Source organism: Parasteatoda tepidariorum, chromosome 7 (genome assembly GCF_043381705.1).
Source record: "Parasteatoda tepidariorum isolate YZ-2023 chromosome 7, CAS_Ptep_4.0, whole genome shotgun sequence".
Taxonomy (NCBI): Eukaryota; Metazoa; Arthropoda; class Arachnida; order Araneae; family Theridiidae; genus Parasteatoda; species Parasteatoda tepidariorum.
This window is the reverse complement of record NC_092210.1, coordinates 55812741-55828477: the sequence shown is the minus strand read 5'-3', so window position 1 is coordinate 55828477 and position 15737 is coordinate 55812741.

Here is a 15737-nt window from a genome sequence, read left to right as displayed (position 1 = left end):
AATGAATCGCTTATATTAAGTGGAAAACAGTCAACTGTCTTGTGCAAGTTATTCGGTATGTTGACAATGGATCCTTTTATCCCTAACTGGTGATCAACACCCAGATCTCGTATTTGCATGAAAAGGGTTCGGAGAGTCACCATTCGTTATTCTGTAGGGTTCAATTCTCTCAACCACTTTGGTACTTTTGTGAAGGACCGAATTCATTCACTTTTTCAGTCTCGATAATTTTAGACCTTGACATAGTTTTTTTTCCTTGCTTAACTTTTGGGACCATGTCAATCAGTTTAGATTCTCTTTATTTGTGATATTCACCTGGATTAGTATTGAAAACGATCCGGTTTGAACTGTAGGTTCAAATTTCTGATTCTTAATTAAAGCAATAAAAACAAAAATACCGTACAAAGGATGAAATTGTCTTTCATTCGCAACTCAAGAAGCATTTATGGGATCTCTCTGGTCTCGTATCTCAAAAATAAACTCACCAACTTAGTACATAACGAAATTAGAAGTGAAAAAATGATTTCCAAGAAATATAGCAACCAGTAGCCGTCGCCATAGCAACGCATGCACACTGTGTACTATTACTCTTAATCATTGTAATTGAAAAGTGAGGACGCCATGAAGTCAAAACCAAGACCCATTTTTCTTATGGGTAATAAATAAATAATTATTTGAAATGATTTTAGGTTCATTAATTATGTCCGCATATGCCTTTCTGTTTCATGCATATATTTTTCAGTTGTAAGTTGCAAACACCAGTATGATATTACTTTTAACTGAAACACGCTTCCTGGATCAAAATTCTCTCTCTAAAAAAAAAAAACAAATAAAAATATGACAACGCTCTTTTTACTTAGTAAATTCTGTTTACTGTTTAATGTAAAAAATAATTAAGCGATTTGAGAGGAACTACAAAATTTGTCTGAGGTTTGGGAAGTAAATGAATGAATACCAGTATTGATGCTGGATCCCTGCGATGGAGCCGACCAGACGGCACTGTCGAGATTTGCAGCGGCCACCTGAGGAGTGGCTTCTTTTGCAATGGCAACAGAGTTTTCCCGGTTTGTGCAAAGTGCTGAGTGGAAAGTGCATCCCGGAGCACATTCTGGCTTGTCTTTCGCAACGGACCCCTTGCTTGCCTTGGATTTTTTGAGAGCGTATGGACTCCTGGATAATGTCTAGCTGCCGCTAGACAGTGAGGGGATTAGTCACACACATTGATGACGGATGCATACGAAATAATCAGGGAAGAATTTAACGTAGTCAGAATCTAGATAACTTGGAGGAAGCCGGACCGTCACCCAGCTAAATATGCGTGTATTTAGGACGATGTTGGCGAAAAATATTGTGACACTCTAAGTGAATATAAATTCGACATATATATTAGACAAACATATAGAACATAAATTAGAATATATATTGCGGGGCTCTTAGTGAACATCAAGACATACGGCATGTTTACAATTTTTGAACTCTTAAGAAGTTAAGCTGTATTAAATTCAATTAGGGGGCTTAATGAAACCATTATGAATTCATACCGTTTGCTCATGGAGAGTAACAAAGTTTCCTTATTATTTGTGAGATAATTCCTTTTAACTATTGCGTGTATTACTTTAATAACAGTCAAGTTATTTTCAAAATCTGCTCATGGTGGCAAATGAATCTGAAAAATCTTTGTGTGATAATAATATTTTAACTATTGTGTGTAATACTTCAACAATAAAAGTTCGCATAAGTTTACAGTCCGAGTCCCTCATTAAAACACATAAGGAAGTCCATTTAAAATCAAAATTAAAATTGTCTAGTTTTGTTAATAATAATAATGTGTACAATATGTATAATAATATAATAATAGCATATTGAAATAATAATATTTTTTAAGTTATATAAAATAATACTTTAAACTCACTGCAGAACAGTAAAGAGTACAAATTACTCCTAAAGATATCACAGATAGTTCTATAGACAAGTCTGTTACAGCACTTAAAGCTAAAACTGCTCCATAAAGATTCAAAACAATAAAGAATATCTAAAAGTAAACATTAAAAATATATATATGAAAGATCATAATATTGTTGCTGTAATATTAAAAATTAAAGTGAAATAATATGAGAAATTAAGAGACAAAAATTTATTATTCACCATTTGTACAACGAAGAACGCTGATATAATATATCTTGTCTTGCTTCCGAACCTTATTTCCAAAAACTGAAAAGATTTTTCATAATTGAAGTTGCATATAAAAACAAAACATATTATTGTTGGTTTCATTTTAATTTAAAAAATTTTTCATATTCTGCATAACTTAAAAATTATTTTGGAAAAAGAAACTTACTCTCAAAAATTTTTAGGTGTCTCATTTTAGAACAAATTATTGTATCTAAGTACGCAAGAGATGTTTTATATGCGTCTAAGAAACATTTAATTTTTATTCAAAAAATAAAGTTTCTAATTTTTAATAAAAATGAAAATATTGACTATTTCAAACTGGCAATTTTAAACTTATTTTAAAGAAGATAATCATAAATATAGTTTTTTTTCCGCTTAATTCATTACTTGCTATTTTTAAATTTAAATAGATAAGGATAGAATTCAATATTTTTCTAATTTATAATTTTTCTTAAAATACATATTAAACTCAGAATTATATTTTTTAATTTCCAGGAGAAAACTGAAGGAAGAACTTGCATCCTTAAATGCATTTTTGCAGCCTTAAATACAAAAATATACGTCATTTTCAATCAAAAACTTATACATTTATTAAATTTAGGATAATTTTGATCCATTTATAAATAAAATTCAAAAAAAGCATTTACCTTGTGAACTGTTGATACAACACACCGTAAATATGCTGGTATAAAACCCAAGATCGAATAACCATTCCAATGGGCATCATTTGTAGTGATATATCAAATTGGAAACCACATGGAAAGCTCGAAACGCGTGGTTCCGTGAATGGAAAAAGCTGAAAACGCGTGTTTACGAAAACGTATAAAGCTCAAAATGCGTGTTTGTAAAAATGGGCAAAGCATCTGATTTGATTTTTTAACTTCTTTTATGGGTATTTTTCCAAAGAATAAACTTGTAAATCGAAATAAATTTTGATGTTAATCATCGTGAAGGAATTCTTGATTTTTATCACGTGATGATAATCAAAATAAATTCGTTCTTTCTATCTTTTTTAAGGGACTTTAAAAGTCAACCGTTGTTTTCGCTAGGGTTTCGCTAAGGGGTGACATAAATTTATAATAGTGGTTCTAAAATTACGTTTATGAAATTAGAATTTAAAATTCACTTCATCGTTAGAGTCCGAATACGAAGAACTCACCTGAAAAGTTACTTTTATAATAATCCTAGAGACCCCAATCTCGAAGCCCGGAACTTTGACCCGTAATGATTATGCTTAGTGTTTAAATGAGTGAGGAAAAGTAAGCACGCAATTCCCAGTTTAGTTGTCGAATATGGGTTGATTACTAAAAATAAGCATCTTTTTTTTTTCTTTTTTTTTTTTTTTTTTTTTTTTTTTCTTTAAATATTTACTGGTCTGGCAGTCTTTGTAAAAGTAAAATATATATTCGCGACTCGGGCATGTTGGAAAATAATACAATATTTGAGAACTGATACGCTTCAAATTTTTATAACATGATTTTCCCTCAATAAGAATCATCTTCATTGTTACAGAAAAAGTTACATGAAGAAAAATTCTGGTATTGTCAATTTCCCCTTGTTCATTTCATATTGATCATTCTTTGACTGTAGAAACTTTTTCTCTCAATTATCTTTATAATTGATGTTTTACTTCAATTATCTCTAATTAATTTACATTTTGAGATTTTTCCTTTAAAACATTTAAGCATTATTTTGTTTTTCTAATGGGAATCGTCACTTTGAAACATTAAAATTCCATATTTCGAAAAGTCTGTTAGTTATTAATTACTACCTCTGCTCTTGTTGTTTCAGAATTATTTTTTGAAACATTATTAGATACAGTTTTAAACTTGAATTAGTACTTAAGCGTTTTTATTACCTTTTTGAAGTGTCGCAATGTCCACCTCTTACCAGCAATCACTATTAAGTGCTGCATTTATGTTTTTAAGGCGTGCCTTTACAACCAAATAATAAAAAAAAATAACAGAAATGATACTACATATTGAACGTTCGTGACACCAAATGTTAATACAAAAGTTTGTTGTTTTAATACGAGTTATTAAATAACTTAATAAAAAAAGAAAATGTTATTCGTTATATGTTCAAAAAACTTGATTTTCATGAGGATTATTTTACTAGTTTCTTTAGCTTTTTATGAAGAATAAAGTATCGTATTTCAAAGACAGTTACATTATTTACAAATATCTAGATTTTGTTTAATTGTTTCTACTCGCTGGGTTTTCTTTTGCATGGGTAGATCAAATCTAGTGATTCAATTTAAATTGATAAATTCAGTTGATTCAGTTTAAATTGGTTGGTCTAAATCCGTGTGATTAGATATAACCACCAAAAATGCTTTCTTTTAACTTCATTTTTTATTAATTATTCCTAATTGCTCAAAAATTTCTGAATATTTTCTTATTTTTTAAGATGGTATGTTCGCCCTTTAGTGAAAAACTTTGCATTCTTATAAATCTATGCATGTTTTTAACAACATGATTATTAAATAATTAATACAGACTTTAATAATTTTAATTGAAATATTTGATTCATTGATATAAATGTTTCAATGTTTGATACAACAATTAGTGTTAGGAATATTGTATCATGTATAAAAATCTGTTTAAAATTAGCTACATGATACTGATCGTTAAATATATTTTTATAGCGCTTTCATTTAGTTTTTAATCAGCAATAGAATTATCAAAAAAGGATAAAAGAATTAGAATTGTGAAAAAAAATTTAATTAAATTTTAATTTGAACAAAATAAGCTTCAAATTCAATATATGTTAAGGTAAATTCTCCTTTTAAATGTCTATTATACCTTAAACAATGCTTTTAACCTATTTTCAAGTAACCTGACTCAATGCTTAGATTTTTTTTGAAGTTTATATTTTTAACTGTAACTTAATTATAGCTACAAGCAGATTACCCAACTCCCTTCGTGACTCTAGAGTTATTACTAAATAATATTGAATAATTTTTAAAGACATACCCACTTAAAGTTACAGCTTATTAAAAACTTTATTTCGGCAACATGCTTGCAAATGGTTTATTAACAGATTACATAACAAAAGACAGTCTAAAAGCTGTGTTTATTTCAAAACAAAATACTCATTGGCGTCATTTTAAAGGTGTTAATTCCTCAACAATTACATCTTTTGAACGTAGACTTGACTACTCCATTAGCACTTTCCATTAGTGCAAATGATAAAATTACCATTAGCGCTAGAGACAGGAAAATGAATTCTTGAAACCCCGCCCATACCTCAATGGAACTTTGTAACTATCTCTCAAAGAATCAATTTCTTTTTTTCCCCTTTTATTACAATTCTTTTTGAGTTGGGAGTATTGGAATGTTTTAAGTCTTATATAGATTTTCAAATATTGATTTTTGAAATGTGCGGGGACAGGATATTGGGTGTATATAGTTTTGAATACCAATTAGCTCTAAATGAGTGGCAACTGTGTGAGAAACTATTATAGCCAATCGCATGATTCATGAAGATAGCATGATTCAATCTCGCTTGAACTGGTTTTATGTCTGTTTTAAAACTACGGGGATTTCTCTTAACCTATTATTATAATTGAGTAATGTTTCAGGAATAAATGGTCAATTGACATGTGAAAGAAGAATAGTTTGATGATTGTAAATGTTTGAAAATAAATTTGTATTTAATGCTTATGAAATACTTTAGGAAAACATAGCATTTCACCNCTAACCAATTGGGTATAATATAAAAAAAACACAACTACTTCGATTTAGTAGGAACATATGACGCAATGCTAAACGAATGGAATTTAGTTGTTGTTTATTTAGTTATTGTTATTATTAGTTGTTGTTATTTGTTTTAGTTGTTGTTGTTGTTTATTTAGTTGTATTTAGTTTCAATAACTTTTCTTTATAATGCAATAAAATCTGGCGAGCAGATATTTAAACGATCGAACACTTCGTTTGTTTATTTTTTTGGCTTGAAGTTAGACTCGCAGAAAATGCCGTTCATGGGTTAAATTTAGTAGGAACAACACAACCTGTGACGTAGGCTATATTATACCCAATAATCTTTTTTATATCTTTAGACATTATAACTAGCATTAAAATAAACGAAAACATTAAAGACATGCTCATGTTCATGAAAACATAAAAAATTATTATTTTAAATTGAATGTTGTTTCAAATTCCACCATAAAAATTAAGAAAAAATTTTCAATATGCTGCAGAAAAATATGACAATGAATGTTTATATCTCGTTTCTCGTCAAAATTATAATTTTAATGGAATTTTGCTGTGCAGCTCTATGAAAGTTGAACTAAAGAAAAATATAAACTACAGAAAGTGAGATGGAAATTATTCAAAAGTATGCATGATTAATGCTACTTGAAATCTTTAGGAGTAGATAATTGTGAATAAATTAAAGACCTAGATAAAAAAAAAACTGACATACATATTAAAAGACAATAAATATATTTCATAAAATTAGAAACTAGAAACTGAATATTTTTATAATAATTATTTTGTTTTAAATATTAAATGCAAAACCTATGTCAAAAATTTCAATGATCAACATTAACGTTGTAGCATCGATGGATTACGTCACTATATTAGTATTTCTAAAGTTATCTAATACCATATGTTTATTTTGTTTTCAATAATTCTTTTAAATTGTGTTTCTATAAAAGAAAATAATTTAAAAACAATGATAATTGAAATAAAAAAATGTAATTGTGAGAATGAAAAATAGTGCATGGTAAAATGAAAAATGGTACTAATTCGTTTAGGAGAAAGGTAAAAAGTCGCCATACTATTATTGATGTCAATGATGCTTAATTAATTCGTATTTGCATGAAAAGGTTTCGGAGAGTCATCATTCGCTCTTCATTCGCTTCAATTCTTTCAACCACTTTGGTACTTTTGTGAAGGACGGGCTTCGTCTTTGCGTTTGCCAACGGAATTTTTTCGTTTTTCCGTTTGTGTGTAACGCTTAAGGTATTCCCGTCTACGTTCTTTGGCTTTTTCAGCCTCGGTAAGTTTAGGCCTTAGCATCGTTTTTTTTCATGAGAGCTTTTGGGATCATGTCAATCTTTGGACTCTCTTTATTTGTGATATATTCACCTGAATTAGTATCGAAAACGATCCAGTTTGAACTGCAGGTTAGAATTTCTGATTCTTAATTAAAACAATAAAAACAAAAATATCGTACAAAGGATGAAATTCTCTTTTATTCGCAACTCAAAAAGTATTTACGGGATCTATCTGGTCCCGTATCTCAAAAATAAAATCGCCAACTTAATGCATAACAAAATTAAGAGAGAAAAAATGAATTCTAAAAAAATTATCAAGCAGCTGCCGTCGCCATAGCAACGCATGCGCACTGTGTGCACTATTACTCTTGATTATTGTAGTTGATAAAAAGTGATTGTGATTGATAAAAAGTGCGTCTTCACACGTATAAATATGTGTGAAGACGCCATAAAAATCCAAATAAAGACCCATTTCTCTTATGGGTAATAAATAAATAAATAAGTGGAATGATTTTAGGTTCATTAATTGTGTCCGCATATGCCTTTCTGTTCCATGTATATATTTTTCAGTTGTAAGTAGCAACATCAGTATGATATTACTTTTAACTGAAACAAGCTTCCTGGATCAAGATTCACTCTTTAAAAGAACAAAACAAGTAAAAATATGACAACGCTCTTTTTACTTAGTAAATTCTGTTTACTGTTAAATATTAAAAAAAAAGTAATTAAGCAATTTGAGAGGAACTACAAAATTTGTCCTGGCTTTGGGGAGTAAATGATTGAATACCAGCATTGATGCTGCACGCATACGAAATAATCAGGGAAGAATTGAACGTAGTCAGAATCTAGATGTCTTGGCGAAAGTCGATCCGTCTTCCAGCTAAATATGTGTGAATTTGAGACTCTAAATGATTATAAATTCGACATATATATTAGACATACATAGAGAACATAAAATAGAATATTCAGCACTCTTAGTGAACATTAAGGCATACGGCATGCTAACAATTTTTATATTTTTAAGAAATTAAGCTACATTAAATTCAATTAGTGAATTTAATTTAGCAATTATGAATTCATACCGTTTGTTCATGGTGACTAACGAAATTTTCTTAATATTTGTGAGGTAATTCTTTTTAACTATTATGTGTATTACTTTAATAACAAAGAAGTTATATTAAAAATCTGATCATGGTGACAAACGAAGTTGAATAATCTTTATGCGATTGAAATATTTTAATTATTATGTGTATTACCTCAACAATAAAAGTGCGTATAAGTTTACAATCCAAGTCCCTCATTGAAACACAAAAAGTAGTCTATTTAAATTCAAAATTAAAATTGTCTATTTTTAGTTAATAATAGATAATAATATGTATAATAATAGCATAGTGAAATAATAATATTTTTCAAGTTATATAAAATAATACTTTAAACTCACTGCAGAACAGTAAAGAGTACAAATTACTCCTAAATATATCACAGATAGTTCTATAGACAAGTCTGTTACAACACTGAAAGCTAATACTGCTCCATAAAGATTCGAAACAATAAAGAACATCTAAAAATAAACATTAAAAACTATATAAATGAAATATCATAATATTGCTGCTGTAATATTAAAAATTGAAGTGAAATAGTATTAGAAGTTAGGAGATAAAAATGTATTATTTACCATTTGTACAACGAAGAACGCTGATATAATATATCTTGTCTTGCTTCCGAACCTCATTTCCAAAAACTGAAAACATTTTTCATAATAGAAGTTAGATTTAAAAACAAAACATATTGTTGTCAGTTTCATTTTAATTTAAAACGATTTTCATATTCTGCTTAACTTAAAAATTACTTTTGGAAAAAGAAGCTTAAACTCAAAAATTTTTAGGTGTCTCATCTTAGTACAAATTATTGTATCTAAGTACGCAAGAGATGCTTTATATGCTTCTAAGAAACATTTAATTTTTTTTAAGAATAAAGTTTCTAATTTTTAATAAAAATAAAAATATTGAAGATTTCAAATTGGCAATTTTAAATTTATTTTAAAGAAGATAATCATAAATATAGTATGTTTTCCTCTTAATTCATTACTTGCTATTATTAAAATGAAATAGATATAGATAGGATTCGATATTTTTCTAATTTACAATTTTTCTTAAAATACATATTAAACTCTAAATTATATTTTTTAATTTCCAGGAGAAAACTAAAGCAAGAACTTTCAGCCTTAAATGCCTTTTTGCAGCCTTAAATGCAAAAATATATGTCATTTTCAATCAAAAACTTATACATTTATAAATTTAAGATAATTTTGATCCATTTATAAATAAAATTCAAAAAAAGCATTTACCTTGTGAACTGTTGTTACACTATAAATATGCTAGTATAAAACCCAAGATGTAATAACCATTCCAATGGACTTTATTTGAGGTGCTATAGCAAATTTCTAAAGAATAAATTTATAAATCGAAATAATTTTTGATGTTAATCATCTTGAAAAAATTCCTGATTTTCATCAGATGATGATAATCGAAATAAATTCGTTATGATGTATTATCCTTTCTATCTTCCTTAAGAGACTTCAAAAGTCAACAGTTGTTTTCACTAGGGTTTCAAAAATTTATAATAGTGGTTGTAAATTTATGTTTACGAAATTAGAATTTAAAATTCACTTTATCGTTAGAATTCGAATACGAAAAACTCTCCTGAAAAGTTACATTTATAATATTCCTAGAGACCTGAACCTCGAAGCCCGGAACTTTGCCCGGTAATGATTATGCTGAATGTTCAAATGAGTAAGAAAAAGTAAGAACGCTATTCCCAGTTTAGTTGTTGAATATGGGTTGATAACTGAAAATTAGCATCTTTTTTTCTTCTTTTTTTTTTTTTTTTTTTTTTTTTTTTTTTTTTTTTTTTTTTGCTGTATCTATTTTTGTAAACACGCAATTTAGAGCTACGACCATTTTCATAAACACACATTTCGAACTTTTCTTATTTTTGCTAAAACTCATTTCAAGTTATATAGAAATTCAAAAAATTGCTGATGAACGGGACTTTATACCATTTTTTGCCCAGCATGAGTTTTGTTGTCATTTTCTTACGTCCTTTGAATTTCGATAGATGTCAATTATAAGTTAAAATCAGTTATAAGGCAAGCAAGTTTTTCGATTATAAGTAACATTAATAAGCTGCTTAGAATAAAACTTTATACTTTAAAATTTTATCATTTTTCATGTAATAGATATCAAATTCTAAATTATAATTTTAAATTTCAAGGAAAAAATTTAAAGCAATAATTAATTTTTCAGCCTTAAGTACAAAACAAAATAATCATACTCAATCGGAAACATATAAATTTATTGAATTTTAAAATATTTCTGACCCACAAAAAAATACTAAAAAAAAAACTTTTACCTCGTAAACTGTTGATACTCCACACTGGAAATAAACTGGTATAAAAACCCAAGATGCCAAAACCATTCCAATAGGCATCACTAGAGGTGCTATAGCAAATTGGAAACCATATTTGTATACTTCCGCTGGTCCGGAAAGTATACAAGAGGGGGAAAGGAAAGTCACTACTACTGATAGAATAACTGGAATTCTCGCCATATTCCTACCGGCCAAAATGTATTCTGTTGCTGTCATTTTCTTACTTCCCTTGAATTTCGATAAAAGTCCAATACCTACTGAAATCAGTAATGAAATGCATATAACAATGTAATCAACAACACCCAGATAACTTTTACCTTCCATCCTTGTTGCGTTGGAGCTAGAAATTAAGTGTTAAGTAAGTGTTTCTAAAAAGGAAAAGAAAAAATAAATGATAAAATGTAGGGATCATTAAGAGTAAAAAATAAATCTAGAGCTAACAATTGTAAGAAAAATCATAGTATTGTATCCTTTGTAATACAGAAACACTAATTGAACCAAGAAATTAGGAATAACAAGTAGATAAATAAAACGTTAACAATCATTAAATGTATTATTTATCTCCAAATTACAAAAATATTGCTTATTGAGCTTCTTTTTCAATTTTCCGGCGGCTTATGCTAGTTTATATGTAAAGTATTTATTTAATCAAAATGGATGTTTCATTATTTTTAAATAAATGCATTAATTGTTTTTCCTAATAATTTACCAAACTGAGAGTTTGGAAGAAGAAGAGGATTCTAAGTGACATTTTGTTAAATTTAGAAACATCAGCCTTAAAAAATATTGCAACAGCAATAAATTGATTACGAAACCTATTTTCTCATTAGAAGAATCTTATTTAATGGCTTGATGAGAGAAATAAGCTTCTATATGTACAGTTCGCAAAATAAAAAAGAACTTTTAAACAGCTCTCACATTACTGCTCCAAAATGAAATAAAAAATAAAACACCGAAGAACTTTAGAACTAATGATCGGAATTTCAGAAAATCGAACTAGATTTTAATGGCTTCAGGCGCCTAATCTTAATTGTGCTAATTACACAATTAATGCAGACCATATTTTAAATTTCGAAATCAAACATAAAAACCTTTCGAGGAATAAAAATGGCTTCATATTTTTGATTCTAAAAATATAAAGGGGGCAGCTGTGATCTGGTAAACATGCACCCAAATAATTTAGGCAAAAGAGAGATCAAAAGCAATGGACTCTTTAATGTTAATTTTACTTTTTTTTTAATCTCCCCACATCTCTAAAACTTTTAAAGCGAATTGAAACTTTTTTGTAATTGATTATAAATCCCATTTATCCAAAAAAAATTCCGAGTGAAAGCTAATTTTTAATAGTTATTTATTTTATTTCAGTATTTTATTTTTAAATATTTGAAACTAGTTTTTGAATTGTACTGTAGTTTTAAATGCAACAATGCATAAAAACTGTAGTGTTAAATGCAAAAATTCAACTTATGGACAATATTGGTCAAATAGTCCTTGAAAAATTCAATTTTAAACATACAAATATCTGATGTTTTTTACCAAGATAAACGAAAGATTACCTGAAACATCGCTATTCACAGAATCGCCAGTAACGAAATCTCAACAAACAAAACCACGTATGCCGAAATAGTGATATAGTTTAGGACTAGGAAATTTTTCAACAAATTCGGAGATATAACTGAACAATCATCCTAAGCCTAAATAAATCATTGTTTGGAATGCAGGGAAATAACCTCAAACCTAAAAAATCAATGTTTAGAATACCGCGCTAGTGCATACTTAAAATCAAAATCATCATTGTTGAAAATATCGGGTTATGTCCCACACCTTAAAGAGTAAGATGGCTAAGGGCAGGATGTACCTTTATTATTAAAATTTATTTAATTTAATTTAATCTACTGTGAAATGAAGAAAAAAACTAGTTTTGCAAACTCGAAAGTTTCTGCCCTAAAATAGCAAAATAGTTTTTTTCCCTTTTAGTTTGATAAGGATAGAAATAAATTCAGTGGGTTGCGTCTCTCTAATATTAATATTTATATAAGTAATTTATGCTATTGAATAAACCTTTTCCCTCTACCATTCAACTTAACTACAGATTAAATGTCCATACAACTTCAATAAAAAAAAGTATTGCCTGAATAACCCTAATACTCGACTTAGCTATATGATTATTCCTAGACATTCGATCACTAAGAAATGTTTAGGAGTTTAAGATAGATTAAAGGCAGAAGTATTATTGCTTTTTATTGATGAAACAGTCTTCCAAGTAATCATATGAAAGAAATTAGATTGTTTTATTTTATCGATACTATCTGTTTCTTATTTTGGCAAAATGTCAGGATAAAACACTAAAACTACTTAGTATAACAACAGACTAGCGTATTAATAGAACTTGCCAAAAGAGATCAAAATTATATTTTTGTTATCGACTATGTTTTGTTATCGAGCCCCAAATTTAGTCTACGCACATTTGAAGATACGGTGGACCTAACTATTTATATTTCAACTCTATCTGATGACTGGTTCACGCGCTACGTCCCATAGAACAGGGTTACAACTTGAATAATGCAACAGCAGCAAGATTCAAAAATAAATATTTTAAATTTAAATGACTTTTTTTAAGAAAAGAAGCCAATTCATTGAAAAGTTTGTGACTAAAGCTTATTTTTACAATCACAATTAAAACATGCGTGAAATATGTGTATATAAATGTAAAGTGAGTTTTGTTTAGTTAAGATTTCTAACTTTTTTCTGTTTTTGATAAACTAAATCCTAAGAATTGGAAATGGAATAGAAAGGGACAGCAAATAACGAAAAATAAAAGTTAAGTAAGCATCATTTCAGCGAGTAGTTTGTAAGAGGATTAAATAATTATTGCAATACTATAACACTAGTTTTTAAAAATACTATTATAAAAATACTAGTGCCTTTGGTTTGAATTGATTCGGAAGACATAAAAAAATCACCTAACTCTAAACGACGCGAATATCGTATTTGTGAGTTTATGTAGGGAAAAAGACATAAGAAACTAAAAAAAGAATTTATTTCAATTTTGAAAGCTATAAAAAAAAATTTTAACCTTTTCAAGATCAGGATTTAGAGTTCAGATTTTATACTGCTTTCCAAAATTAAGCAAAACCATAATTATTTTCAAACGGCATAATGATCTCTCTTCAGTCAAAATATCTTTTTAAATAGTGATGGTCATCTTTGTTCATTTGCTTTAAATGTCATTAATTTTTTTGCGTTTAACATGAGAGTAACTTGCGTAACTAAACCTGTTACAAATAAAAGCTATAAAAATTAGAAATTTGAAAATACGCAAGAGCGTAAAGAAATATACCGAGAGTTAAAATCAATAAAATGATTATCAGTTCGATGATAGTTCCAGAACTTGGTTCTTGCATTTAAAAAAGGAAGAAGACCACAGATATCCACACACGTGAATTATGACGTCAGCTTCAGCTAATTACTTATAAGCAAGATGGCGTGTTAAAGGTGAGCTAAATTTCTCCACATAAATTAGAATGTTGATTAACGTGAAGTTAATTAAATACCACGCGCTGTTTCGAACATCGAAATTGCTGAAATATAATTCTTTCACGTCCGCATCTTTTCTTAACTTGGATTTACTATTTGTTTATATATTTTATTGCACCCTTGATATAATTTTATTTCGTGTAACTGAGAACTTCAATACATAATCAATTTGTTTATGTTTTACATGGCTTCGTGCCTGTTTTTGTGTTAAGAAACATATAGTGAAAGAATTGAAATATTTGTGACAGGATCATTGTGAAAGAATGTAGAATGTGTCAGTCATTTAAGAATTGATTTTTCATGAGCTTGGTTTACTCTAAATAGAAGAGAAAGAACAGTTGCTAAAACAAAAAATACCACATTTCTACAATCAATCAGGATTATCCAATTCTTAACTGTAGAATTTGTTGTATAAAATATCCTGCGGACACTTTGCAACAGGCAAGGAATACAAAGGACTTTTACTTCCCTCTTAATATTTTTTGAAGCCAATTGAGTTTTTATCCTCAATTATATTGTTTTACATTTGAGTCTTGATCATTATTTTGATAAGGATTTAATGCTCGTTAAATTAAACATATGCATTTTAATATTTTAACAGGATTCATGTGGTTTTTAAAAACGTAAGATAACCGTAGCATCAATATTGTAACTATCAAATTTATCTTTAACTTTAAAATTAAATTTTTGAGACCAGATATTTTGAGTTAATGAAAATGAATATTTTATCTTTAAAGTTTTTATGTCCCCATTTCAATATCTTAAGGACCTTACGAACTCGGTTGAAAAGGAGAGTATCATATCAGATATATATATATAAGAAAACAAACATAATAGCGTTATTTGGTGGTAAATGTAGCTTATCGTAATTGAAGAACATGATGTGCGTCATTTTATGGTGAATTTGAGAACATCAGTTTCTGAATGTATCGAAACATGAAGATGCTATTTGCAAATCATCTTTATCCAAAGAAAACCATGTAGCCTAAATATTTAGCAGAATGAAGCGATTCTTTAAACAATGAATAATAAAATATGCAACGTATTATTTCAATATCTTATTCGTAAATATAACATATTTCAATGTTTTTATAATGCCACTTAAACTAAACTCAGCGGCGCAACTTGCAACTTACAGTAGGCCTTGCGGGCCAAGGCCTACTGTGCCCATCTCAGTTTTCTTGACCTTGGGCTCCGGGGTGCAGGAGCAGATGTTCCGGTCAGGTGGTCAGCCGAACGCGGAACCCCCAGTGTTTAGTTCCCAAGCATGCTTGGTACTCATTTATCGACCCACTGAAGGGATGAAAGGCTGAGTCAGCCTTGCCCGGCCCGAGGATCGAGCCAGAGACCTGTGGCACGACAGCGCGGAGCGCTTCCGCTCAGCCACCGGGCGTCAAAATGCCACTTAGCATTCAGCAATTCCTTGAGTTATGGAAAATAGAAATATCGTAAATTACAGAAACCCTTATGATTGTGCATTAGAATTAACATACAATCTACATTTTATTTTTCAGGCATTTTTTTTTCTTCAAACTTTCTTGCCTAGAAGACTCGATTAAAGCTGTAAAAATGATTATCCCTAAAATTTTGTATATAG